Below are 27,506 nucleotides of genomic sequence, written 5' to 3'. Positions count from 1 at the left end.
TGACTATGCCAAAGCCTTTGACTGTGTGGATCACAATAAACTGTGGAAAATTCTGAAAGAGATGGGAATACCAGACCACCTGACCTGCCTCTTGAGAAACCTGTATGCAGGTCAGGAAGCAACAGTTAGAACTGGACATGGAACAACAGACTGGTTCCAAATAGGAAAAGGAGTATGTCAAGGCTGTATACTGTCATCCTGCTTATTTAATTTATATGCAGAGTAAATCATGAGAAACGCTGTGTTGGAAGAAGCACAAGCTGGAATCAAGATTGCTGGGAGAAATATCAATAACCTCAGATATGCAGATGACACCACCCTTATGGCATAAAATGAAGAACTAAAGAGCCTCTTGATGAAAGTGAAAGAGGAGAGTGAAAAAGTTGGCTTAAAGCTCAACATTCAGAAAACTAAGATCATGGCATCTGGTCCCATCACTTCATGGCAAATAGATGGGGAAACAGTGGAAACAGTGGCTGACTTTATTTTTTTGGGCTCCAAAATCACTGCAGATGGTGACTGCAGCCATGAAATTAAAAGACGCTTACTAGCAATCCCACTGCTGGGCATACACACTGAGGAAACCAGAAGGGAAAGAGACACGTGTACCCCAATGTTCATCGCAGCACTGTTTATAATAGCCAGGACATGGAAGCAACCTAGATGTCCATCAGCAGATGAATGGATAAGAAAGCTGTGGTACATATACACAATGGAGTATTACTCAGCCATTAAAAAGAATACATTTGAATCAGTCCTAATGAGGTGGATGAAACTGGAGCCTATTATACAGAGTGAAGTAAGCCAGAAGGAAAAACACCAATACAGTATACTAATGCATATATATGGAATTTAGAAAGATGGTAACAATAACCCTGTGTATGAGACAGCAAAAGAGACACTGATGTATAGAACAGTCTTATGGACTCTGTGGGAGAGGGAGAGGGTGGGAAGATTTGGGAGAATGGCATTGAAACATGTAAAATATCATGTATGAAACGAGATGCCAGTCCGGGTTCGATGCACGATGCTGGATGCTTGGGGCTGGTGCACTGGGACGACCCAGAGGGATGGTATGGGGAGGGAGGAGGGAGGAGGGTTCAGGATGGGGAACACATGTATACCTGTGGTGGATTCATTTTGATATTTGGCAAAACTAATACAATATTGTAAAGTTTAAAAATAAAATAAAATAAAAAAAAAGAAAATCTAAAAAAAAAAAAAAAATAAAAGAAGAAAAAAAAAAAAAGACGCTTACTCCTTGGAAGGAAAGTTATGACCAACCTAGATAGCATATTCAAACGCAGAGACATTACTTTGTCAACAAAGGTCCATCTAGTCAAGGCTATGGTTTTTCCAGTGGTCACGTATGGATGTGAGAGTTGGACTGTAAAGAAAGCTGAGCACCGAAGAATTGGTGCTTTTGAACTGTGGTGTTGGAGAAGACTGTTGAGATTCCCTTGGACTGCAAAGAGATCCAGCCAGTCCATCCTAAAGGAGATCAGTCCTGTGTGTTCATTGGAAGGACTAATGTTGAAGCTGAAACTCCAATCCTTTGGCTACCTGATGCAAAGAGCTGACTTATTTGAAAAGACCCTGATGCTGGGAAAGATTGAGGGCAGGAGGAGTATGGGATGACAGAGGATGAGATGGTTGAATGGCATCACTGACTCAATGGACATGGGTTTGGGTGAACTCTGGGAGCTGGTAATGGACAGGGAGGCCTGGTGTGCTGCGGTTCATGGGGTCGCAGAGAGTCGGACACGACTGAGCGATTGAACTGAACTGAATGTTCCATTGTATATATGTATCAAATCTTCCCTACCAACTCCTTGTTGATGGACATTTAGGAAGCAATATGGTTCCTTCCATGTTCTGGCTATTGTAAATAGTACTGCAATGAACATTGCAGTACATGTATCTTTTCAAATTATGGTTTTCTCCAATTATATGCCCAGAATGGGATTGCTAGGTCATATGGTAGTTCTATTTTTAGTTCAAGGAAACTCTGTATGTTCTCCATAGTGGTTGTACCAGTTTACATTCCCAGCAACAGTTTAGGAGGGTTCCCTTTTCTTCACACCCTCTCCAGAATTCATTATTTGTATATTTTAATTCAATGAACTTTGACAAAATTAATGGGAAGTAAAAGTTTCTGGTGCTAACTGTAGAGGATGTTTTCCCACCTGATTTAGGTGTGAATGAGTCATTGGCATTCTAAGAACTTCTTTATGGTCAAATCTGGGCTCAGTTCAGTTCAGTCGCTCAGTTGTGTCCAACTCTTTGCGACCCCATAAATCACAGCACGCCAGGCCTCCCTGTCCATCACCAACTCCAGGAGTTCACTCAAACTCATGTCCATCGAATTGGTGAACCCATCCAGCCATCTCATCCTCTGTCCTCCCCTTCTTCTCCTGCTCCCAATCCCTCCCAGCAACAGAGTCTTTTCCAATGAGTCAACTCTTTTCATGAGGTGGCCAAAGTACTGGAGCTTCAACTTTAGCATCAGTCCTTTCAAAGAACACCCAGGACTGATCTCCTTTAGAATGGACTGGCTGGATCTCCTTGTAGTCCAAGGGACTCTCAAGAGTCTTCTCCAACACCACAGTTCAAAAGCATCAATTCTGAGTGCGTGCGGGCGGGCGGGCTCTGGTGAGGGTCCCGGGGAGTGGCAGCCGTAAGGTGTGCCCCTGCCCAGGTATCCGAACCTCTGGCTGCCTCTCCTGACAGCTCCCAAGCTGCGTCAGGCCTGCTGGGAGCCTGCATTAGTTCCACGTCCCTGAGCATGCGTTTGTCATTTCGTGTTTCTGTGCCTCAGTTTCCCTCCGAGTGAGCCGAGAGAGAAGTCTTCCTGCCTGGCCGGGGCGGCTTCTCCCGGAGCTGCGGGCTGGCGGATGAGCCAGCGGCGGAGAGGGTGGCCCAGGGCCGAGGCAGGGCTGGGGCTTCCTTGCTGCGCGCAAAAAAAAAAAAAAAAAAAAAGCATCAATTCTTTGGTGCTCAGCTTTCTTTACTGTCCAACTCTCACACCCATACATAACCACTGGAAAAACCATAGCCTTGACTAGATGGACCTTTGTTGGCAAAGTGATGTCTCTGCTTTTGAATATGCTATCTAGGTTGGTCATAACTTTACTTCCAAGGAGTAAGCATCTTTTAATTTCATGGCTGCAATCACCATCTGCAGTGATTTTTGAGCCCCTCATAATAAAGTCTGCCACTGTTTCCACTCTTTCCCCATCTATTTCTAATGACGTGATGGGACCAGATGCCATGATCTTCGTTTTCTGAATGTTGAGCTTTAAGCCAACTTTTTCACTCTCCTCTTTCACTTTCATCAAGAGGCTTTTGAGTTTCTCTTCACTTTCTGCCATAAGGGTGGTATCATCTGCATATCTGAGATTATTGCTATTTCTCCCGGCAATCTTGATTCCAACTTGTGTTTCTTCCAGCCCAGCATTTCTCATGATGTACTCTGCATATAAGTTAAATAAGCAGGGTGACAATATACAGCCTTGACGTACTTCTTTTCCTATTTTGTTTCTCAAATATTATACTGTAAAGACAAATACTCATACATTTAGGTCGTTTTGCATTGTTAACATTCATGTATATTACTTTAGCAAGTTGACTTTATGTTATTTTGTAAGAAATAAAGGAATAATGACATCTTTTTGGCATGAATTATTTTACAATTTTTCATGCTGTAACTATACTAATATGGTTGTCAAGAATGAACACAAGCCTCCCCCCTTTTTTGAACAATACTCTAAATGTGTATAGGGACTTCCCTGGTGGTCCAGTGGCTAAGATTCCACCCTCCCAGTGCAGGGGACCTGGGTTTGATCCCAGATCTGGGTCTGAGCAGAGAACTGGAGGCCACATGCTGCAACTAGATTCCCCATGCTGCAACAAAAAGGATTCCACCTGCCTAAACCAGTGCAGCCAATAAATAAATATTTTTAAAACGTCTATTTATATTGTTATGGTGAATCCAAGGAAACTCAAGAACAAGTATAATACATACCAGCTGGATACTCTGAGATTACCTTACATTTGGTGAGGAAACTAAGTTATTGGGTGGTGCGTAAGCAGAGGCTCCAATGTTACTTAACTCTCACTACAGTTTCCCAAGGTAAGTATCAATATCCCTAGTTTACAGATAACAGAACTGAGACTCAAAGAGATGTTAACCTGAAAGAAATGAGCTGCCAGGTATTTCTCCAGAAAAGATGTGTTTGGGATCTGTTGAGAATTGCAATTCTGGATCTGCAACCATGGTGAGCCATGTGCAATTTCCCCCACATGGCAAGGGAAGGAGAATGCTTTATACAGGAAAAAAGGAAGTTGGAAAGGCTATAGTAAGCAATATGTCCATAGCCATGGCCATATTCATTGGTTGAGTCCTTGCCAGGAAAATAAAAGGAGTCTTTCTTCCTCTTGAGGTCTGCTATCATCACAGTGTGGGAGAGCTCCCCGTTTTGGTCTCCTAACTCTATTTAACTGAAGCTTGCATTATTAATCTTTTACAGAGAATAAGGGACTTGCCTCAGTTTTTTTTTTTTTTAAACCACCTTATATTTCCTTCAAGTGCAGACGGCTAAGAATGTGTAAATTTAGTAATTTCACCATGTGTTGGGAAACTTGCTCATTTCAAAATCCTCTACAGAAAAAAATATGTAAGGCTTTAGATTTTTCTCATATCTGGTAATACGGGAAGAGTTTGGATTAACTAACAAGAATACTGAATTGGAAAGTCCTCATATTGGAACTGAGTGGGACCCTAAGGGGTCTTCCCCTTCTTATTTGTAGAAAAAGGCTTTTGTCTCCTAGCCTTTCCCTGAGTTCCAAAGAGCAGACTAAAGCAGTTACTAATTAGAGAAATGAAGGAATACAGAAATAAAAGAAAAGCAGTCAAACAAGAAAAGTAATGACAGCTTAAACAATAGTTCAGCAATCAGAGTCCTAGTTCCTCCTCAAGGAATATACATAAGAATTTGATGCATATGTTTGAGTTTTTCTGTAGAAACTAAGACTACCACACAGCTGAAGGATGGTGACTACATGCTGATCACAAACACACAGACTTCAGACTTGTTGTGTGGCAGGAAGGGGGACCCCTTCCAGGGCCTGAAACTGGGCTCTTGTCTAACAGCCAGAAACGAATTGTCTGAGGAGACACATGTTCTGACAAAGCAAGAGATTTTATTGGGAAAGGGTGCCCGGGTTGAGAGCAGTAGGGAAACGGAACCCAGGAGCACTGCTCTGCCACGTGCCTCGCAGTTTTGGATTTTATGGTGATGGGTTAGTTTCCAGGTTGTCTCTGGCCAATCATTCTGACTCAGAGTCCTTCCTCGTGGTGCACACCTTGTTCAGCCAAGATGGATGCCAACGAGAAGGATTCTGGGAGGTGGTCGGACATGTGGTGTCTCCTTTTGACCTTTCCTGAACTCTTCCGGTTGGTGGTGGCTTATTAGTTCCATGTTCCTTACCAGGACCTCCTGTCATAAAACAACTCACGCAAATGGTTACTATAGTGCCTGGCCAGGGTGTGGGCGGTTTCAGTCAGTGTGCTTTCCCTAACAGGTGGAATCAGCAGGTCAATGACTAAGATTTCTGAAACATCACTTGTCACCTTACCACCAACCAACAGGAAGAAAGTCATTCACCCTGCACCAAATGTTGCCTTTAAAAACATTACCCTGAAAGCGATTAGAAATTTGGGTGTTTTGAGCATTAATTGCTCATCCTCCTTTTTTGGCATCCTGCAATAAAGGCCATACTATCCTTTACCACAACCTACAGTCAGTAGATTGGCTTTGCTGCACAGCAGGTGAGTGGACCCAGGTTAAGTTTGGTAACCATATAGTGCAAAAAGAGCAGCTGGGGTTAATTTTTTAAATAATCTTATTTATTTGTTTTGGCTGTGCTGGGTCTTTGTTGCTACATGGGCTTTTCTCTAGTTGTGGGGAGCAGGGGCTGAGTGCAGCGTGTGGGCTTCTCATTGCTGTGGTTTCTCTTGTTGTGAGGCATGAGCTCTAGGGCACCCAGCTTCAGTAGTTGTGGCACGTGGGCTCAGTGGTTGCAGTTCCCAGGCTCTAGAGCACAGGCTCAATAGTTGTAGTTGCACCAGCTCTGTTGCTCCACAGCAGGTGGGATCCTCCCAGATCAGGGGTTAAACCCATGTCTCTTGCATTGGTAGGCAGACTCTTTACCACTGAGCCACCAGGGAAGCCCTGGGGTTAATTTTAATAAGAGAAAAGACACAGAAAGGACTTTTCCTTAATCAGTTAATATTTCATTAATGGTTTCAAATTGTTAAACCATAGAACAGGTATTTCATAATTTTCATATTATGAAACATTATTTCATAATATGGTCAGAACTAGATTATTTCCTGTAATTGATTGGAGGTATTGGAGAGGAAGAAGTTTTCCTTCATCTTTCTAGATTCTTCTGGATGGTTTAAAATTAAATAACATAAAGCAAATTAACAGGAGAAAATCAAAGTTTAATAACATGGTATACATGGGAGAGACCTAGGAAAACTGAGTAATCTCTCAAAATGGCCAAAGATCTTATATTTTAAATACCATCTTCAGCTAAAAACAGAAAAAGTCAGGTAGGGAAAGTCAGTTAAGAAAGGTTGCAAGAAAAAGCACAAAAAATGAGGGTGATTTTGTTACAGACTTAAGTCATTGTTTACTCTGTTGATAAGTTTCAAGAGATTTGGTAAACCTCTTCTTCCAGCGTCAGAGAGGAAGATGCTTTTACAAATGGAGATTTCCCTCACAAATGTAATGTTTCTCACAAAAGTGCAAGTATTATTGGTTTTCAGAGCACTTCTGATGTATTCTGTTTCTCAGAAAATAGCCAGCTTAAAACAATATGCCAAAGAGACATATTTCAGGATGGCAAATTCTGCTCTGGAAACTACACATATGAATTCTCATGTTGTAATTTGCCAATGTTGTCAATAATTTCAAGTCTACATGAAAGCAAGAAACGTGTTTCATGTAAACATGTGTTTTAGTTTCACAAAAAAAAACTAAATATATGTGGAGAGATAAAACTTGAGAAAAACTACAGGAGACAAACAACAACTACATAAGAAATTAAAGTCAAGTCCACTAGAGATTATCATACTAAGTGAAGTAAGTCAGAAAGAGAAGACAAATACCATATGATATCACATATATGTGGAATCTAAAATATGACACAAATTAACTTATTTACAAAGCAGAAACAGACTCACAGGTATAGAGAAGAGACTTGTGGTTCTCAAGGGTGGGTGGGGGGAAGGATGGGGAGTTTGGTATTCAGTTCATTTCAGTTCAGTCACTCAGTCGTGTCTGACTCTTTGCCACCCCATGAATCACAGCAGGCCAGGTCTCCCTGTCCATCACCAACTCCCAGAGTTCACCCAAACTCATGTCCATCGAGTCGATGATGCCATCCAGCCATCTCATCCTCTGTTGTCCCCTTCTCCTCCTGCCTCCAATCCCTCCCAGCATCAGAGTCTTTTCCAATGAGTCAACTCTTCACATGAGGTGGCCAAAGTACTGGAGTTTCAGCTTTAGCATCATTCCTTCCAAAGAAATCCCAGGGCTGATCTCCTTTAGAATGGACTGGTTGGACCTCCTTGTAGTCCAAGGGACTCTCAAGAGTCTTCTCCAACAGCACAGTTCAAAAGCATCAATTCTTCGGCGCTCAGCTTTCTTCACAGTCCAACTCTCACTTCCATACATGACCACTGGAAAAACCATAGCCTTGACTAGACGGACCTTTGTTGGCAAAGTAATGTCTCTGTTTTTCAATATGCTATCTAGGTTGATAATAACTTTTCTTCCAAGGAGTAAGCGTCTTTTAATTTCCTGGCTGCAGTCACCATCTGCAGTGATTTTGGAGCCCCCAAAAATAGTCTGGCACTGTTTCCACTGTTTCCCCATCTATTTCCCATGAAGTGATGGGACCGGATGCCATGATCTTCGTTTTCTGAATGTTGAGCTTTAAGCCCACTTTTCCCTCTCCACTTTCACTTTCATCAAGAGGCTTTTTAGTTCCTCTTCACTTTCTGCCATAAGGGTGGTGTCATCTGCATATCTGAGGTTATTGATATTTCTCCCAGCAATCTTGATTCCAGCTTGTGCTTCTTCCAGTCCAGCGTTTCTCATGATGTTCTCTGCATAGAAGTTAAATAAACAGGGTGACAATATACAGCCTTGATGTACTCCTTTTCCTATTTGGAACCAGTCTGTTGTTCCATGTCCAGTTCTAACTGTTGCTTCCTGACCTGCATACAAATTTCTCAAGAGATGGGAATACCAGATCACCTGACCTGCCTCTTCAACACAATAAACTTTTAAAAAAGAACAACAAAAAAATGAAGTCCAATAGAAAATGATTCTGTAGGACTTCCAAGCTTGCCAGCTCAACTGGAAAGTATTTTCTAACTGTGTCTGCACAAGACCTTCTAAGCAGCATCTTCTAAGAGATGTTTTACATGAATCATATATATAATTTTACATTTTCTAGTAGCTACAGTTTTTTAAAAAAGTGAAGTTAATTTTAATAATGTCTTCTTTTAACTGAATACTTACTAAAATATTATTTCAACATGTAATCAATATAAACTTTTAAATGTAATATTTTAGATTTTTTTCATATTAGATCTGGTATTTTAACTTTATTTCAAGTATTCAGCAGCTTGGGGATAGGTTACTATGTTGGAAGCAGTTGAATATATTTATATAGAGTTCTTGGGGATTCATTTAGGATCTGGGCTTTGATATAATTAGGCAGGTCCATTTAACAGCAATAGAGAGCTTGATAAGCAGGTGTTTGTCTCATGTCTAAAGTCTTAAACCTCCCCTGCCTTGTACAGTAACATATGCCACTGATAAAAGCTATTGATATCAAAAAAGCTGTGAAATGCTCTAAGTATATTTTGTATAATTTGTAAATTTGATATGTGTACACTATGAAAGTATCAGAAAATCTTGTGTAAACTTATATTCTGAATAAAAAGACAAATCCAGGGATTTTCTGGTAATCCAGTGTCCAAGACTCCAAGGTTCCAATGTAGGGGGCCTGGGTTTCATCCCTGGTCAGGGAACTAAGATCCCACATACTGCAAGTAAGACCTGGTGCAGCAACATAAATAAATAAATTTTTTAAAAGATTAATCCAGAAAGAGAAGTTTGAAGGTCATGCTTGTATGAGTCACTCCTTTAAAAAATGGCTGGCAGTGGGACCTCATTTAACAGAAGTATAGGGAAATACCTTTCCTGCCTCTGCTGCTTGGTTCTAGTGTTTTGAGAAGGATACTGACTAACTTGTGCAAATCAATTAACACCAACCAGGGGAAAGGCTTGAAACCACATCCTGTAAGGAGCAGCGAATACAGCTTCTAAAGATCAGAGTTTGAGGCCAGGACGGTTAATCAGAGTGATAATAAGCAGAGGTATATGTGTGCTTAGTCGCTCTGCTGCTGCTGCTGCTAAGTCGCTTCAGTCGTGTCCGACTCTGTGCAACCCCATAGACGGCAGCCCACCAGGCTCCCCCATCCCTGGGATTCTCCAGGCAAGAATACTGGGGTGGGTTGCCATTTCCTTCTCCAATGCATGAAACTGAAAAGTGAAAGTGAAGTCGCTCAGTTGTGTCCAACTCTTTGAGACCCTATGGACTGTAGCCTGCTGGCTCCTCTGTCCATGGGTATTCTCCAGGCAAGAATACTGGAGTGGGTTGCCATGCACTCCTCCAGGGGATCTTCCCAACCCAGGGATTGAACCCAGGTGTCCTGCATTGCAGGTGTATTTTTTACCATCTGAGCCACCAGGGAAGCCCAGTAAGCAAAGGACAGGGGGGCAGATAGGAGGATTTTCTTGAGTCATGAAATATTTCCTGCCATATCAGTAAACAAGGATGTCACCGTCATCAGAAATCCCTGCCCAAGTGAGCTGGTAAGCCCTAAGGGCACTCATGGGGAGAATACCTGTGATCCAACAGCCATCAGGCTGCAGCCACGTCCCCAAGAGAGCTCAGGATGTGAAAATCACTGGATACTGGCTGAGGATAGCTGAGATGCATATGAAAGGAGTGATTTCAGTGAGTCCAGACTTGCATCTTCTCATACATAGAGAAGCGCTAAATTCCTTAACATATGATATCTGGTTTTCTTTAATTAACAACAATCTTTTGATGTTCAGACTATCTGCTCTTTGTTGCAAAACTTCTATATAACCTGGGTCCTTTCCTTTCCTCCTTGGAGCAGTTCTCTTAGTGTCACTTAAAATGCTATCTTCTGGGTTTGAAGTCCCCCAAATTCCCACCAAATTAAACAAAACTCTCAACCTTTCAGTTTAGTTCAGTTCTGTCGCTCAGTCACGTCCAACTCTTTGCAACCCCATGCAGCATGCCAGATTTCCCTGTCCATCACCAACTCCCGGAGCTTGCTCAAACTCATGTCCATTGATTCAGTGATGCCATCCAACATCTCATCCTCTGTCGTCCCCTTCTTCTCCTGACTTCAATCTTTCCCAGCATCGAGGTTTTTTTCTAAGGAATTAATTCTTCGCATCAGGAGACCAAAGTATTGGAATTTCAGCTTCAGCATCAGTCCTTCCAATTAGTATTCAGGACTGATTTCCTTTAGGATTGACTGGCTGGATCTCCTTGCAGTCCAAGGGGCCCTTAAGAGTCTTCTCCAGCACCATAGTTCAAAAGCATCAGTTTTCTTTATGGTCCAACTCTCACATCCATACATGACTACTGGAAAAACCATAGCTCTGACTAGACGGACCTTTGTTGGCAAAGTAATGTCTCTGCTTTCTAAGATGCAGTCTAAGTTTCTCATACCTTTTCTTCCAGGGAGTAAGCATCTTTTACCTTCATGGCTACAGTCACCATCTGCAGTGATTTTGGAGTCCAAGAAAATAAAGTCTGTAACTGTTTCCATTGTTTCCCCATCTATTTGCCATGAAGTGATGGGACCGGATACCACGATCTTAGTTTTCTGAATGTTGAGCTTTAAGCCAGCTTTTTCACTTACTCTCCTCTTTCACTTTCATCAAGAGGCTCTTTGGTTCTTCTTCACTTTGTGCCACAGGGTGGTGTCATCTGTGTATCTGAGGTTATTGATATTTCTCCTGGCACTCTTGACTCCAGCTTCGGCTTCATTCAGTCCAGCATTTCACATGATGCACTCTACATATAAGTTAAATAAGCAGGGTGACAATATACAGCCTGACATACTCCTTTCCCAATTTGGAACCGGTCTGTTGTTCCATGCCCTGTTCTAACCGTTGCTTATTGACCGGCATACCGATTTCTCAAGAGATAAGTAAGGTGGTCAGGTATTTCCCATCTCTTTAAGGATTTTCCAAAGTTTGGTGTGATCCCAAAGGCTTTAGCATAGTCAGTGAAGCAGAAGTAGATGTTTTTCTGGAATTCTCTTGCCCTTTTTTTTTTTTTTTTTTTTATGATTCAGCAAATGTTGGCAATTTGATCTCTGGTTCCTCTGCATTTTCTAAATCAAGCTTGAACATCTGGAAGTTCTTGGCTCATGTACTGTTGAAGCCTCCCTTGGAGAATTCTGAGCATTATTGTGCTAGTGTGTGAGATGAGTCTCAACTTTTAGGTTGTGACTATTTTTTAAGTTGACATGTTATACTGGCAAATACTTAAAAGGGATGTCACAGAAGAGGAACAGGCAAAAAAAAAAAAAAAAAAACTATTCATGAAACAGAGGGCAAGTTGGCTGAATACAAAGACAGTGGTTTCTAAAACTACAAAGAAAAAAATCTTTTGGGAGGCAGGGAATTTTGCTCTACAGCTGAGGGGCTGGACAGGGCAAGGGAAGGGGAAAGTCACTGTCTACGGCTCCTCCTAACTCCAAGTATGGATTTTATTTGTCCCAAATGTTGAACAGAGAGATAGTGTGTAGGTATAATAGTTTACTGGCTTTGATATAACTAGTCCTGTAACTAAATCTTGGCTCAATCTTTAGGAGTTAGTTCACTTTGGGGAAGTTTCTTAGATTCTCCTGGCTTTTTTCCTCTATAAAATAAAAATAATACACCCAAAATCTACTTCTGGGATTATAGGAAGTCTTTGTAATCTGTAAGATGCTATAAAAACACAAATTTCTGTTTTCCTGGGATAAGCCAAGAAGGCCCCTTAAGTCAGCAGTCCTATTGCTTTTACCTTCTCCCTTCCACCTTCTTCCTTCCTACTCTATTTTAGGCCCGATGTAACCAAACAGAGCCTATGGGCCTTCCTGGGACAGATTCCCTGTCCCTCATGTCCTCTAACAACCTCCTTTTTTTCTTTTTTGACCATGTTGTATTGCATGTGGGATCTTAGTTCCTCAACCAGGGATCAAACTCATGCTCCCTGCAGTGTGGAAGCACAGAATCCTACCTACTGAGCCACCAGGGAATTTCTTTCTCTCCTGGGTCTTACTTGTACAACAAACAAACAAACTTCCACCAGGTAGAAGAAGTTAACAGTCACATCCACAACTGGGTATTGTTTTTGCTTTGGCTCCATCCCTTCATTCTTTCTGGAGTTATTTCTGAGTCCTACTAAATCTGAGTCCTAAATCTGGGTCCCCAGTTAAATCTGAGTCCTACTCAGTAGGTAGGACTCTGTCTTCAGCTTCCTAGGCTTTGCCAGAGTTCCAAGTATAAACTTAATCAGGTCAGTAAATGCAGAAGAAAAAGAAAATGGTCAATCAGACATAGTCTAGCCATTAAACAAAGTCAAGGAGCTTTTGTTTCCTTGTAGCTCAGTTGGTAAAGACTTTGCCTGCAGTGCAGGAGACCAGGATTCGATTCCTGGGTTGGGAAGATCCCCTGGAGAAGGAAATGGCAACCAACTCCAGTAATCTTGCCTAGAGAATCCCATGGACAGAGGAGCCTGGAAGGCTACAGTCCATGGGGTTGCAAGAGTCGGACATGACTTAGCGACTAACCCCCCAAAGGCTATAGATAGTGTTCTGAGCCACACCCTTTTGAGCTGTTTTGCAGCTACCGAAACTTCCACCAGGTAGAAGAAGTTAACTGTTCACTGCTTACAAGCATGTGGACCCCAGACTGATTGGAATCAGAAGGTTGATGATGTTGACTCCTGATTACCTCATCACCAAACAATCAGAAAAATGTCCCCGAGCCGATCACACACCCAGCAATTCTCTCCCTCACCCTGTCTTTAAAAATCTTTCCCTGAAAGCCATAGGACAGTTCAGGTCTTCTCAGTATTAGAGACCTGCACACCTTAGTTGACACCTACAAGAAGCACTGCATTTTCTTTCCCCCAAACCTGAAGCCAGTAGATTCCCTTTACTGCACATCACAGCCAGCAGATCCTAGTTCCATCCTGTAACAGTCTTCCCACAACCAACCACCTATTCCTATTACTACCTCTTAGATGTAATGGCAAACCACTTCAGTATTCTTGTCTTGAGAACCCCATGAACGTATGAAAAGGCAAAATGATAGGATACTGAAAGAGGAACTCCCCAGGTTCATAGGTGTCCAATATGCTACTGGAGATCAGTGGAGAAATAACTCCAGAAAGAATGAAGGGATGGAGCCAAAGCAAAAACAATACCCAGCTGTGGATGTGACTGGTGATAGAAGCAAAGTCCAATGCTGTAAAGAGCAATATTGCATAGGAACCTGGAATGTCAGGTCCATGAATCAAGGCAAATTGGAAGTGGTCAAACAGGAGATGGCAAGAGTGAACATCAACATCCAAGGGATCAGTGAACTCAAATGGACTGGAATGGGTGAATTTAACTCAGATAACCATGATATCTACTACTGTGGGCAGGAATCCCTTAGAAGAAATGGAGTAGCCATCATGGTCAATAAAAGAGTCCGAAATGCAGTACTTGGATGCAATCTCAAAAACGATAGAATGATCTCTGTTCATTTCCAAGGCAAACCATTCAATATCACAGTAATCCAAGTCTATGCCCCAACCAGTAACACTGAAGAAGCTGAAGTTGAATGGTTCTATGAAGACCTACAAGACCTTTTGGAACTAACACCCCAAAAAGATGTCCTTTTCATTATAGGGGATTGGAATGCAAAAGTAGGAAGTCAAGAAACACCTGGAGTAACAGGTAAATTTGGCCTTCGGGTATGGAATGAAGCAGGGCAAAGGCTAATAGAGTTTTGCCAAGAGAACACACTAGTCATAGCAAACACCCTCTTCCAACAACACAAGAGAAGACTCTACACATGGCATCACCAGATGGTCAACACAGAAATCAGATTGATTATATTCTTTGCAGCAAAAGATGGAGAAGCTCTATACAGTCAGCAAAAACAAGACCGGGAGCTGGCTGTGGCTCAGATCATAAACTCCTTGTTGCCAAAATTAGACTTAAATTGAAGAATGTACGGAAAACCACTAGACCATTCAGGTATGACCTAAATCAAATCCCTGATGATTATACACTGGAAGTGAGAAATAGATTTAAGGGCCTAGATCTGATAGAGTGCCTGATGAACTATGGACTGAGGTTCCTGACATTGTACAGGAGACAGGGATCAAGATCATCCCCATGGAAAAGAAATGCAAAAAAGCAAAATGGCTGTCTGGAGAGGCCTTGCAGATAGCTGTGAAAACAAGAGAAGTGAAGAGCAAAGGAGAAAAGGAAAGACATAAGCATCTGAATGCAGAGTTCCAAAGAATAGCAAGGAGAGATAAGAAAGCCTTCCTCAGCGTTCAGTGCAAAGAAATAGAGGAAAACAACAGAATGGGAAAGACTAGAGATCTCCTCAAGAAAATTAGAGATACCAATGGAACATTTCATGCAAAGATGGGTTCGATAAAGGACAGAAATGGTATGGACCTAACAGAAGCATAAGATACTAAGAAGAGGTGGCAAGAATACAGAGAACTGTACAGAAAAGATCTTCACGACCCAGATAATCACGATGGTGTGATCACTTACCTAGAGCCAGACATCCTGGAATGTGAAGTCAAGTGGGCCTTAGAAAGCATCACTATGAACAAAGCTAGTGGAGGTGATGGAATTCCAGTGGAGCTATTTCAAATCCTGAAAGATGATGCTGTGGAAGTGCTGCACTCAATATGCCAGCAAATTGGGAAAACTCAGCAGTGGCTACAGGACTGGAAAAGGTCCGTTTTCATTCCAATCCCAAAGAAAGGCAATGCCAAAGAATGCTCAAACTACTGCACAATTGCACTCATCTCACACACTAGTAAAGTAATGCTCAAAATTCTCCAAGCCAGGCTTCAGCAATACATGAACCGTGAACTTCCAGATGTTCAAGCTGGTTTTAGAAAAGGCAGAGGACCAGAGATCAAATTGCCAACATCCATTGGATCATCAAAAACGCGAGAGTTCCAGAAAATCATCTACGTCTGCTTTACCGACTATGCCAAAGCTTTTGACTGTGTGGATCACAATAAACTGGAAAATTCTGAAAGAGATGGGAATACCAGACCACTTGACCTGCCTCTTGAGAAATCTGTATGCAGGTCAGGAAGCAACAGTTAGAACTGGACATGGAACGACGGACTGGTTCCAAATAGGAAAAGGAGTACGTCAAGGCTGTATATTGTCATCCTGCTTATTTAAGTTATATGCAGAGTACATCATGAGAAACGCTGGGCTGGAAGAAGCACAAGTTGGAATCAAGATTGCTGGGAGAAATATCAATAACCTCAGATATGCAGATGACACCACCCTTATGGCAGAAAGTGAAGAAGAACTAAAAAGCCTCTTGATGAAAGTGAAAGTGGAGAGTGAAAAAGTTGGCTTAAAGCTCAACATTCAGAAAATGAAGATCATGGTATTTGGTCCCATTACTTCATGGCAAATAGATGGGGAAACAGTGGAAACAGTGTCAGACTTTATTTTTTTGGGCTCTAAAATCACTGCAGATGGTGACTGCAGCCATGAAATTAAAAGACGCTTACTCCTTGGAAGGAAAGCTATGACCAACCTAGATAGCATATTCAAAAGCAGAGACATTACTTTGCTGACAAAGGTCTGTCTAGTCAAGGATATGGTTTTTCCTGTGGTCATGTATGGATGTGAGAGTTGGACTGTGAAGAAAGCTGAGCGCCGAAGAATAGATGCTTTTGAACTGTGGTGTTGGAGAAGATCTTGAGAGTCTCTTGGACTGCAAGGAGATCCAACCAGTCCATTCTAAAGGAGGTGTCCTGGGTGTTCTTTGCAAGGAATGATGCTCAAGCTGAAACTCCAGTACTGTGGCCATCTCATGGGAAGAGTTGACTCATTGGAAAAGACTCTGATGCTGGGAGTGATTGGGGGCAGGAGGAGAAGGGGACGACAGAGAATGAGATGGCTGGATGGCATCACTGACTCGATGAATGTGAGTTTGAATGAACTCCTGGAGTTGGTGATGGACAGGGAGGCCTAGCATGCTGCAATTCATGGGGTTGCAAAGAGTTGGACCAGACTGAGCGACTGAACTGAACTGACTGAGATGTACCTTATCTTACTGTCACAATTCAGGAAAGTCTACTGTAAAGATAGAAGCAGTTTCTTTGGACCTCAAGTAGGGCAAAAGGGCAAAAGAATCAGTAAACAAAAATCTGTAAAACCATTGCCTGCGTTTTCCATCCTGCAATTTCCATCTCTAAAAATGAGTCAGCCACTCAAAGAACAATACTATCTTAGCACTGCTCTGCTGAGCAGTTATGAAACCTCTTATCAGAGACCTTTAACCGTCATAAAATAATGCATTCATGCTAGCCACGTATATCAGCTATCTTTTGTAGTTTCCATGAGAGTTTTAAAATTTGCAGTGTTGGAAGAAAAGTAACTAAACAAACTTCAAGTTGTTTTTGAACTGCGGTCTCTAGGTCTCAGATCTGGGAGTGGAGAGTGAATTTAATCAAACCCTTACCCACAGGTAACACACACTACTGTCTTTTCTTTAACCCTATTCCTCTCTTCCAGCTTCCACATACATTAGAGAGATAATAGAAAAGGCACAAACTTTGGAGTCAGATTCCTTGAGTCCCCTACTGTGTAGAGGGGCCTCAGTTTACCTGCAAAACAAGGATAATTCCTACTCCACAGTGTTGAGGATTAACTAAGCAAACCCCTTGACACGTGATTAGCAATAAATGGGAGCTATCAGTATTATTTTTCTGGCACTCCCAGCAGGAAAACGCCGTCTGTACTTCCGAAGCTTTGGTCTCGGTGACTTCCCAAACCAACACATATTTAAACTCTTTTCAGCTGTTTTCTGCGAGTCTCAGTAGCTGGTGAAACTGCTGGCTCTCAATCCAGCAAACGGGGTATAGATCTTCCCGCGGATACTCCACGGCATTTCAAGACAAGACTGGGTACATGCTTTAAAACAACACTTCATGAGATTAAGAGTACATAACCTGTTCTGCACAACGACCACGAGCAGAACTCAAAGCCACAGGCTGAGATGCAGATTCCTTTCGCGCGGGGCGTGGAGTCTTCCTCCCACCATCTTCCTGGAGATTCTGCGCATGTCTCAACTACGTTTGGGGAGGAAGGCGTGTCTACCAGCCAGCCGGCTGAACGCGGAATCTCATGGCAAGCAGGCGAATACGACGGGGAGGGCGGAGAAATGCATACAAGAGGGTGGAACAGGAGGCGGAAGAACTGAAATCAGCTGACTGGGTCTCGTGACACTCTGGGTAAGGGCGACGCAGGCGTACTGGAGCGCGGTCCTCACAGCCTGAGCGAAGATGGCGGCCTCCAGAGTGAGCCTCTGAGAGGCAGAGGGAGGAGGTGGAGGGGGCGGGGAGGCAGCGCCGCCGCGGCACCAGGAACCCGCGGCAGTGGAGCTACGGGGCTTCGGCGGGGAAAGGGGAAGTGGTGTAGGGGAGGAGGCCGGAGGACACCTCATCCCACTCTGGACGCTGAGCCGGCGGCAGGAGGAGCTCGGGCTGGAGCCTCTCCAGCCTCCCGCGAAGGTAAATCACCACGGGCACCGGACTCGAGCTTTGCTTTATCCCCTCGCCACGCTGCGAGGACTTGGGCCGCCAAGGGCAGGGAGAAGGAAGGGTGGTAGAGGGCCGCAACCTCCAGCAGTTCAGGAAATCAGATTACCCTCCCCCCAGGCTGCTGGTCAGGAGCAGTCGGACCCCGCCACCCCCACCCTGCCTGCCCCCCTGCGGTTCTGAGTGACAGTCACCCAGAGCCCTGCCATGTTCAGTCCCACCCCTCTTTTCGCCTCGTTTTCTGGGTTTCTTCCCACCACGGTCCCCGCACTGCACTCTGCACATCCTTACCCTGCTCAGCCCTTATTCCTCTGGGTTTGCAGCCCTCTGGGCTCCGCCCTCCGGATTCCCTTTCATCCTGCTAGTCTGAGCGCTCTTCCTGCTAGATGCCTGGAACTCTTGTTTCCGTGGGTCAGTGACCCTCCTTCCTGCCAAGTATTGCATAGATTTTTAACTTTATTTGCGTAGCTTTGTTTCGTTTTGTTAGGAAATGGGGAGCACCCGCGTCGTTTCTTCTCCAGCCCCTCCCTTTTCCAAAATGAAGTTTTCTCCTTTTCTCCCCTCAGCGTTTCCCTTTTCCACGAGAGCTTATTCATAGGGGCCTTTCCTCCGCTGCTGTGATTTTGTCTCTGAATGCGGCCTTTAGATGGGTGAAGTGGGACTTAGAGTCAAACGCGGATTTGACTCTACACTTAAAAAGTGTCCTCCCCTAAATCGTGTAGGGTGTTAAGGTAACCTCTCTTGTGAGACTTTCCTTTACAGATTGCTTAGGGGAGAAAATTAGAAGTCTTCCCCAAATGTGGCAGTGGTTTCCCGAAGTTAGAGATTTCTCGGTTCCTCTCTCTGCTTTTCCCTTTGATCCGACCCTGATTCCCCTTGGGCTTCTACCTGATGGCTGTTGCCCATTGTGAAGGAGGTTATACTGTAGAGTTATTTTGAGCGTCTTGGAGTGTAGAGTCTTGGGTGAAAAGTTAAATTTCAGAATATTTTTTTAGGACCTGTCCCAAAGATTGTCTTACTGTGTTTTCTTCTTGGTTGATGGATCTGACAGATTTCTAGGTTTGAAAGTAGTCTAGAGAGCCTAAGGAAATTACAGGTGTTAGGTATATTACCAGTACTCTGTGAGTTTATGGGGAAATGAAACAGGACTTGCCTTTAAAAAAAAAAAGAGGTTTTAAAAAACTCGTCAATAATTGAGTGTCCCCAAAAGACTTGATTTCACTGTTTTTTAGAAGTGCTTTATTGTTTGACTAGCATATAATGTAAGATCATGTTAACATTTTAAATGTAATGTGAAACAGTTTAAGCAGCTGTATCTTAAACTTGGCTTGTGGGGTTAATATCACAATGGAATGAATATAAGCCCATCCTGGTTTAGAAATCTTACATTATATTCTTTGTTTGAAAACAGGAAGTGGCACATATTAATGGAGGAAAAGTAGAGTCAGAGGGTTATTAAGAGATAGGAATTTTACATTCTATAGTCTAGTTCATGGAAAAATACCACAATTTGTATTCCACCGGGAGGTAATGGATATTCCTCTTTTTTCTAAACTGGCAGTAGTAAACAGTAAAATATATGAACGTTATAAGGGAAAAAGTTATGCAATTATGAAAAGGATGAGTTATTTTTAAGAATTAACTTTATCCACAAATAAATAGAAGCTGGTTGCTTAGGTGGAAGGAAACAATACTGGCTTTGTTATCGAATTTGTAGAAGGGAGATAGATACTAAATTATAGTTGAAATTTAAAACTCTGTTTTAACTAATTTGGCTATATTCCTAAACTACTTCTACTTGAATTTGAGGTTTCCATTGCACATACCTTTCCCATTTTTCTCTGACTGATTACTTAAAATTAGTAAAATAGAGGCACATCTAAGCAGATAAACTATCAAAAATTTTGTTGCTACTAATAGTTTTAGGCCTAAATGTTTACCGTAATGCTTATTAGTGGTTAGATGGGAGTTGTTTTCAAAAAGATCCTTTAAGTCAGTGTTTCTCAACTTTATCAAACCCAGTAAAGACCTCCTTTTTATTTCAAATAATTTGTAACAGCTCCTTTACTACCCTGAAATAGTTTATAAATTAGTATAACCACCTCTGGCTTTGGCCCTGGGACAAAAAGAGCCCTTTGGTTCCTCTGTAGGATCAAAAAAAGAATTGGACTAACTTCAAATTCATGATTTTTTTTTTTTTTTTTTTTTGAACCTATTAAGTTGCTGAGGCCACAGAGCAAACCAGTGGCCGGAAATTTAAGGAGAGAAAGAGTACGTATGAACTCACGTTCACCTTCAGTAGACACAGCTGGACACTGATAAAGAGCATTCAGCTTGAATAGCTGACAAGTTGATGAAGGCTGAGCTCACTTCTTTATCTACATTGTTCACTGGGTACTCCTAGGAAAGATTGGAATGAGATCTGGGGAGTGTCTGTTGTGGTGCTGACCCAGAGAAGAGCAGCAGAGTTTTCAGGAGGTGCAAAAAACTCTTGATTCTCTCTCTCCTATAGAATAAAAACCTTAATCTTTAGAGAGAATGGCATCTCTGCCAGCAGGCCCTGTTGGTGAGCTGAGGGAAGATAGAAACTGGGGAGAGCATATTTTTGAGGGAGGGGCACCAAGCCCAAAATTCCAGGCTGGGGAAACAGGAAAATTACACCTCTGAGATCCAGAGACACAATGTATGTCTAGGACTAAACCTTAATCAGGACAACAGAGACTATAGCCCCACCTCCCTGCCACTAAGTTAAGAAACTGTGAATAACAAGCAACTGCAAAATAGTACAAGATGAGGAATAAGATTATGCAAAGAGGCACAGGGCAAAGAATCAAATAGACATTGCTTTAATAAACCATTCTCAACCTAGACAGAAGCTGTTCTGTAGATATTTGAAGCCTGTAATACAGTGGGGATAAAACCACAAAAGTGAAAGTATTAGTTGCTCAGTCATGTCTGACTCTTTGCAGCCTCATGAACCAAAGAGTATGGACCAGGCTCCTCTGTCCATTGAATTCTCCAAGACAAGAATACTGGAGTGGGTTGCCATTCCCTTCTCCGGGGGTAACCATAGCAACAGCAAATCATAAACTCAGCCCAACTCCTAACATCCTGCACTAAAGACTCAGCAAAGAAAAGATGTACCCATTTCCCTTCACAAAAATTACTTACCTCTATCTCTGCTGTCCTATTACATGTCCCACTTTCAGCAAAAAATTACAAGACATACAAAAGACAAACATTCTCAAGAGAAAGAGCAATCACCAGGATTACTCTTTGGCTAACACAGGTGCTTCTATCTGATAAGGGAATTTAAAACGACTATAATTGATGTTAGAGGCTTCCTTGGTGGCTTAGACGGTAAAGCATCTGCCTGTAGTGCGGGAGACCCCGGTTCGATCCCTGGGTTGGGAAGATCCCCTGGAGAAGGAAATGGCGACCCACTCCAGTACTCTTGCCTGGAAAATTCCTGGCAAGGAATACTGAGGAGCCTGGTAGGCTACAGTCCACGTGGTCGCAAAGATTCGGACACGACTGAGTGACTTCACTATAGTCACTATTATTGATGTTAAAGGTATGAACAAAAAGTGGACAGCATACAAAAGCAGGTGGGTAGTTTCAGCTGAAAGATAGAAACTATAAGAAAGAATCAAAAGGAAATGTCAGAAGTTTTACTACATAGTAACAAATTGCAGGATGCCTTTGGGCTCATTGGTTGATCTGACACAACCAAAGAAAGAATCAGTGAATTTGTAGATATCAGAAATTATCCAAGTGAAACACAAAGAGTTTAAAAAAAGAAGAGCTTGGCGATTCTATCTAACACATTTAAATACATGCATAATTGGAATCCTGGAAGAGGACAGAAGAAATGTTGAAATATTTGAGGAAATAATCAAGAATTATTTGAAATTAATGCCAGACATCAACCTGGAGGTGCAAGAAACTTAAAGAACACCAAGCAGGATAAACACCTGCCACTTAAAAAACCTGCATAAGGCATCAAATTCAAATGTCCTTCTCCTAAGAGAAACTGTTGAAGTAACCAAAGAAAAGAGAAACATTCTATACAAATAAACACAGATAAGAGTTACAGCAGAGAAGCCATGCAAGCCAGAGGACAGCTAAGTGACAGCTTTAAAGTACTGAAAAAAACAGTAAAAAATATCCATCAAAAATGCAGACATAATACAGATACTCTGAAAAGCCATGAGAATTCAGACTTCTCATAGTTTTTATGATGTATGCATTCCAGGAAAATTATGTGTATATTAAATGGCAAAACATATTTCATGATTTGTATTGTAATATAACGGGGAAGGCAATGGCACCCCACTCCAGTACTCTTGCTTGGAAAATCCCATGGACAGAGGAGCCTACTACGCTGCAATCCATGGGGTTGCTAAGAGTCGGACACGACTGAGCGACTTCACTTTCACTTTTCACTTTCATGCATTGCAGAAGGAAATGGCAGCCCACTCCAGTGTTCTTGCCTGGAGAATCCCAGGGACGGGGGAGCCTGGTGGGCTGCCATCTATGGGGTCGCACAGAGTCGGACACGACTGAAGTGACTTAGCATAGCATTGTAATGTAAAACTAAATTCTGGGATTAGCTGTAAATAGGCTTTTATCTATGTGAATGACCACTTGGATATTTGAAAGTAACTTGAGGACAGTTCTCAGTCTGTGGGACTGTCTTGCTTGTTGAGGGGTATGTAGCTCCATCCCCTAAATCCTAGAAGTGTTTCTAATCATAGTGTCTCAAGGGGCAGCAGCCCCACCCCAACTTCCACTCTTGCAACCATTACTTTAATTCAATACATTGAATTAAATGTTCTTTTCAACACCTTTTCCTGCTTCAGCTGTGTTCACAGATGCTTAGCACATGCCAGTCAGTAACATCTCTTACCTTATGGTATGATTCTTAGTTCTGGAAACTCCTTTAAGAATCAGTGAGTTGGGGGATATCTTTGTAGCAAGTAACTTAAGCCAATATAGTTGTGACACTGTTGCAAACTTGAGACAGTTACCTGTGCAAAGTTGTATTTAAGTATGATTCATTCAATAAAGCTAAACATATAATTTCCTAGTACTTTTCACATGCTCTTAACTTTATTTAGCAGCCTACATAGTTGAGTTTTACTTGTATTTTTATGGACTACTTAAAAGGAAAAGTGACCTCTAACATAAGTCTAAAATCAGTGGGGTTTTTAAAGTTTCAGAATTTAAGTTTGTGAAGAGGAACTCAAAAGCCTCTTGATGAAAGTGAAAGTGGAGAGTGAAAAAGTTGGCTTAAAGCTCAACATTCAGAAAACGAAGACCATGGCATCCGGTCCCATCACTTCATGGGAAATACATGGGGAAACAGTGGAAACAGTGTCAGACTTTATTTTGGGGGGCTCCAAAATCACTGCAGATGGTGACTGCAGCCATGAAATTAAAAGACGCTTACTCCTTGCAAGGAAAGTTATGACCAACCTAGGTAGCATATTCAAAAGCAGAGACATTACTTTGCCAACAAAGGTCCGTCTAGTCAAGGCTATGGTTTTTCCAGTGGTCATGTATGAATGTGAGAGTTGGACTGTGAAGAAGGCTGAGCACCGAAGAATTGATGCTTTTGAACTGTGGTGTTGGAGAAGACCCTTGAGAGTCCCTTGGACTGCAAGGAGATCCAACCAGTCCATTGTGAAGGAGATCAGCCCTGGGATTTCTTTGGAAGGAATGATGCTAAAGCTGAAACTCCAGTACTTTGGCCACCTCATGGGAAGAGCTGACTCATTGGAAAAGACTCTGATGCTGGGAGGGATTGGGGGCAGGAGGAGAAGCGGATGACAGACGATGAGATGGCTGGATGGCATCACTGACTCGATGGACGTGAGTCTGGGTGAACTCTGGGAGTTGGTGATGGACAAGGAGGCCTGGCGTGCTGCGATCCATGGGGTTGCAAAGAGTCGGACACGACTGAGTGACTGATCTGATCTGATCTGATGCTTACTGTCTTCAAGTTATATTTGCCATATGCCTAGGAAGTTTATTCCCCCATTGTGTGTTTAATGTTAAGAAAAAGAAGTTAAAATGTGGCAGTTGAAAATCTTTTTTACCATTAGGGTCTGTGAGAGCAAGATTATTAAGGGCCTGTTTGTGAGCTGAAGAACAGTTTATTGAATTAGTATATTTTGGTCTTGCATAAGCCAAGTTAGATTCAAAGATAAAATGAAATAGAAATTTGTGTCTTCTAGAAAACTTTAAGAATGTGTGCAAACTAGAAATATGTAAATGATCCCTACCGCTGATTTCACAGAATTGTTTAAGTGAACATATTTCTTAGGTTTTTTTTTTTTTTTTTTCCCCCTGAGGTGAATATTTCAAGGCATTTTTAAATTTTGGAAAGGGAAGAGTCATAACCATGTATCTTTCCTGGCAAAAACATTATTATTATTTTATAGTAAATAGAGATCTATTTGTTAAAAATAAGAATTATCCCTTCAGATGTAATCTAAAATATGAAGAGATAGATATCTTTTCAGTATTTAATTTACATTGACTAGGAAAGGCCAGCAAAATTAACTGCTATGGTATATATGCTTGCTTCTCCCCCCATTGAGATCACGTTAAGTGTTTTTTCAGATTTATGGGTTGCTTTTGAATTTCTCTTGCCCTTTTATTTCATGAATATATATTCAGTTTCTAATTAGAGAGGAATGGGTTTTATAAAGAGAATCAGGGGGTCTTAGATTAGTTTGCCCTACCCTATGATGGTAGAAGTATTTGAAAGTTCATTTTGGCTTTGAACTGGCTTTCTTATAATATTTATCTCTGAAGTTCTTCAGCAAGTAAAGAAAACTAGGATAGAGTGTACTAAAACCTTACTTAGTGATCTGTTTTATAGCTGTTTAAAGATCCCTGTATGGTAGATGTCATTCACATTACTGATTTGTTGAAAAATACTTCTGTCTACCCTTGAGTTATATATTAAAACATAAAGATTAAAAATTTAAAAACAGGGTTAAAGTTCATATCAATTTTCTCTCAGACACAGCACATTCTAAGTCTAGTTGTAGCTTTTTAATATGGGTAAAAATTAATGTTCTGTTAACCATTTATATATTTTTTTTACCTTTTATTTGAAACTGACCTAACCTAGAGATATAATTCACTTAGGTTTTGAATCCAGTTACAAATAAAACTAGGCTTTTTAAGAAGCCAGTAATAAGGGATTCTCTCTTTGGTTATTACTTGGGTCAGCCTTTGCCTTAGCAATGGTTTTCCTTCCTTCTGCATTTTCAGTAGGACGTAGATGTATGAGGAAATCCTAAGTTCACAAATTAGTTTCTATCATGTGAATATCTACAATATTTTCAGGTGTACAGTGTAGCAGAAAAACAGTGTTCTGTTGCAGGAGAGTTTGGTCAGAAAATAAAGGCAAAAGTAGTTTTCCCCCAACATAAAAGTTTTCACCAACAGCCAAGTTGAAAGAAATTTACATTAGACACCCATATTTTTTTGAGGCATTTCAAGACAAACTCATATTTTTAACTCATTACTTGAGAGTGAGAGCAAAATGATGAAAAAGTTTATTCTTTCATTTTACAAATTCAAGGTGGAAAGTTAGTATCTTGTTTGCTCTTTGAAAGTTTTCATATTTGTGTAAAAATCCTTTCCAGTTGGTTATGCAGAGTGTGTGCTTTGAAGATAAATAGCCTTGATTAAAACCATTTCCTTCCTTCATTCATTAGTGTATTATTTTTCTGAGTATACTCATTCATCCTGGCTAAGTAAGGGCTCTGTGTGAGTTTTTACTTAACACAAGCCATGCACTTAGACTTAATTTTGCTGTGTGTGCAAATTCTTTGCTTATACCCTGACTGCCTGACTGTAATCTGCTCGAAGAGCTCAATGGTAAAGAATTCACCTGCAGTGCAGGAGACACAGGTTCAGTCCCTGGGTCAGAAAGATCCCCTAGAGGAGGAGATGGCAACCCATTCCAGTATACCTGCTTGGGAAATCCCATGGACAGAGGAACCTGGCAGGCTATATAGTCCATGGGGTCACAAAAAAGTCAGATAGGATTTGGGACTAAATAGCAACAGTCTGCTTAAGTGTTTGTGATGCTGGGTCCCTTCATACTGCTTTTTGTTCTTAGTGTCATTTTGATGTGGGTGTCTCTCAGTGACTCTTAAATCCTGCACTTTTGTGTCAAAACCATATTGTCCAAAAGATTGTTCTTATTTTATCTGTAAATGATTTTAAATGGATTGTCAGTTTTACTGCCAGTAATAAGACTGTGAAAACCTAAAGTGTTACTTGAAAGGATGAAGCAAGGGACTCATTGAAAAAGGTGGATCTAGCCAGAATGCCTGTTGCCTTGAATTTGACTTTTTAACCCTTCATGCAGGTCCTTTAAAAGACAAAGGGAAAAGTTGCAGAAAAGCTCTGTTACCGGTGTATTATTAGGATATAGAATGAGAACAAGTGAAGCAAACTTGCAAAAATTATAAATCTTTTCCAGGTGATTTAGTTACAAAGGGCTTATATACTTGAGTTTTTATCAAAAAGATCTTTGAGAATTTAAAAGTGGGACTGTCCTGCAGGAATGGAGATGAAATTTAAGCAGTAATTAGTTTGAACACATAAACTCTTGCTAATTTTGAATAGCACCTCAACAACTGGCAGGATAGCAAATGCTGATGATACAGCTGCTACCAGGATCTCATCTAACAATTTTTATATTTTCTTAACGGGACAATTTGCTGTTATTTATAGAATGTGCCTATAAATAACTGTTATGCTCCTACACCTGAGACTAGAAATTCTGCAGAGTTTTCGTCGCTATTAGTGGGAATTATGGTTGCTTATGAGTTTTTGTTGATAAACAACAGTTCAAGGACCACTTTTAGAGCTTATTTAAGAAATATACAGAGGAGATAATTGAATGGGGATTATTTTTATGGAGTAAAATTCTTTTTTCCAAAGGTTTCATAAGCTGTAACTTAAAGACATCAAACATAAATTTAAAACTGTTAGGTTGGTTTCACAGAATTCAGCAACACATCAAAAAGCTCATATACCATGATCGAGTTGGGTTTATTCCAGGGATGCAAGGATTCTTCAATATATGCAAATATATGCAAATCAATCATTTAATATGATACACCATATTAAAAAATTGAAAGGTAAAAACCATATGATAATATCAGTAGATGTACAAAAAGTCTTTGAAAAAATTCGGCACCCATTTATGGTTAAAACTTTTCAGAAAATGGTCATAGAAGGAACCTAATGCAATATAATAAAGGCCATATATGATAAGCCTATAAGCCTACAGGAAATATTATTCTCAGTGGTGAAAAACTGAAAGCATTCCCCCTAAGATCAGGAACAAGACAAGGGTGTCCACTTTCGCCACTATTATTAACCATAGTTCTGAAAGTCCTAGCTATAGCAATCAGAGAAGAAAAAGAAATAAAAGGAATCTAGATTGGAAAAGAAGAAATAAAGTTCTCACTGTTTGCACATGA

General features: G+C 41.3%; 1 protein-coding gene and 1 long non-coding RNA gene across 4 annotated transcripts in view; one reads left to right on the top strand and one right to left on the bottom strand.

Moving 5' to 3' along the window:
• Positions 1–6,487: 6,487 nt before the first annotated feature.
• Positions 6,488–17,724, bottom strand: LOC139177196 (uncharacterized). The gene is made up of 2 exons (XR_011561701.1): positions 17,056–17,724; positions 6,488–8,179 (listed from the first exon to the last, which is right to left on the bottom strand). It is a non-coding gene; the product is annotated as an uncharacterized lncRNA (long non-coding RNA).
• A 100-nt stretch (positions 17,725–17,824) lies between these two features.
• DNAJC13 (DnaJ heat shock protein family (Hsp40) member C13) overlaps positions 17,825–27,506 on the top strand; it is a 163,967-nt gene continuing 154,285 nt past the window's right edge. Inside the window, exon 1 of one of the 3 annotated variants that reach the window (XR_011561546.1) lies at positions 17,825–17,961. The gene's annotated coding sequence lies outside the window, so the exon portion shown is untranslated. The remainder of the gene's footprint in view (positions 17,962–27,506) is intronic. The other 2 variants (XM_019962425.2, XM_070770885.1) reach the window with 2 other exon arrangements.

This window comes from Bos indicus, chromosome 1 (assembly GCF_029378745.1).
Source record: "Bos indicus isolate NIAB-ARS_2022 breed Sahiwal x Tharparkar chromosome 1, NIAB-ARS_B.indTharparkar_mat_pri_1.0, whole genome shotgun sequence".
NCBI classification, from domain to species: domain Eukaryota; kingdom Metazoa; phylum Chordata; class Mammalia; order Artiodactyla; family Bovidae; genus Bos; species Bos indicus.
This window is presented reverse-complemented; position numbering and strand designations above follow the sequence as displayed.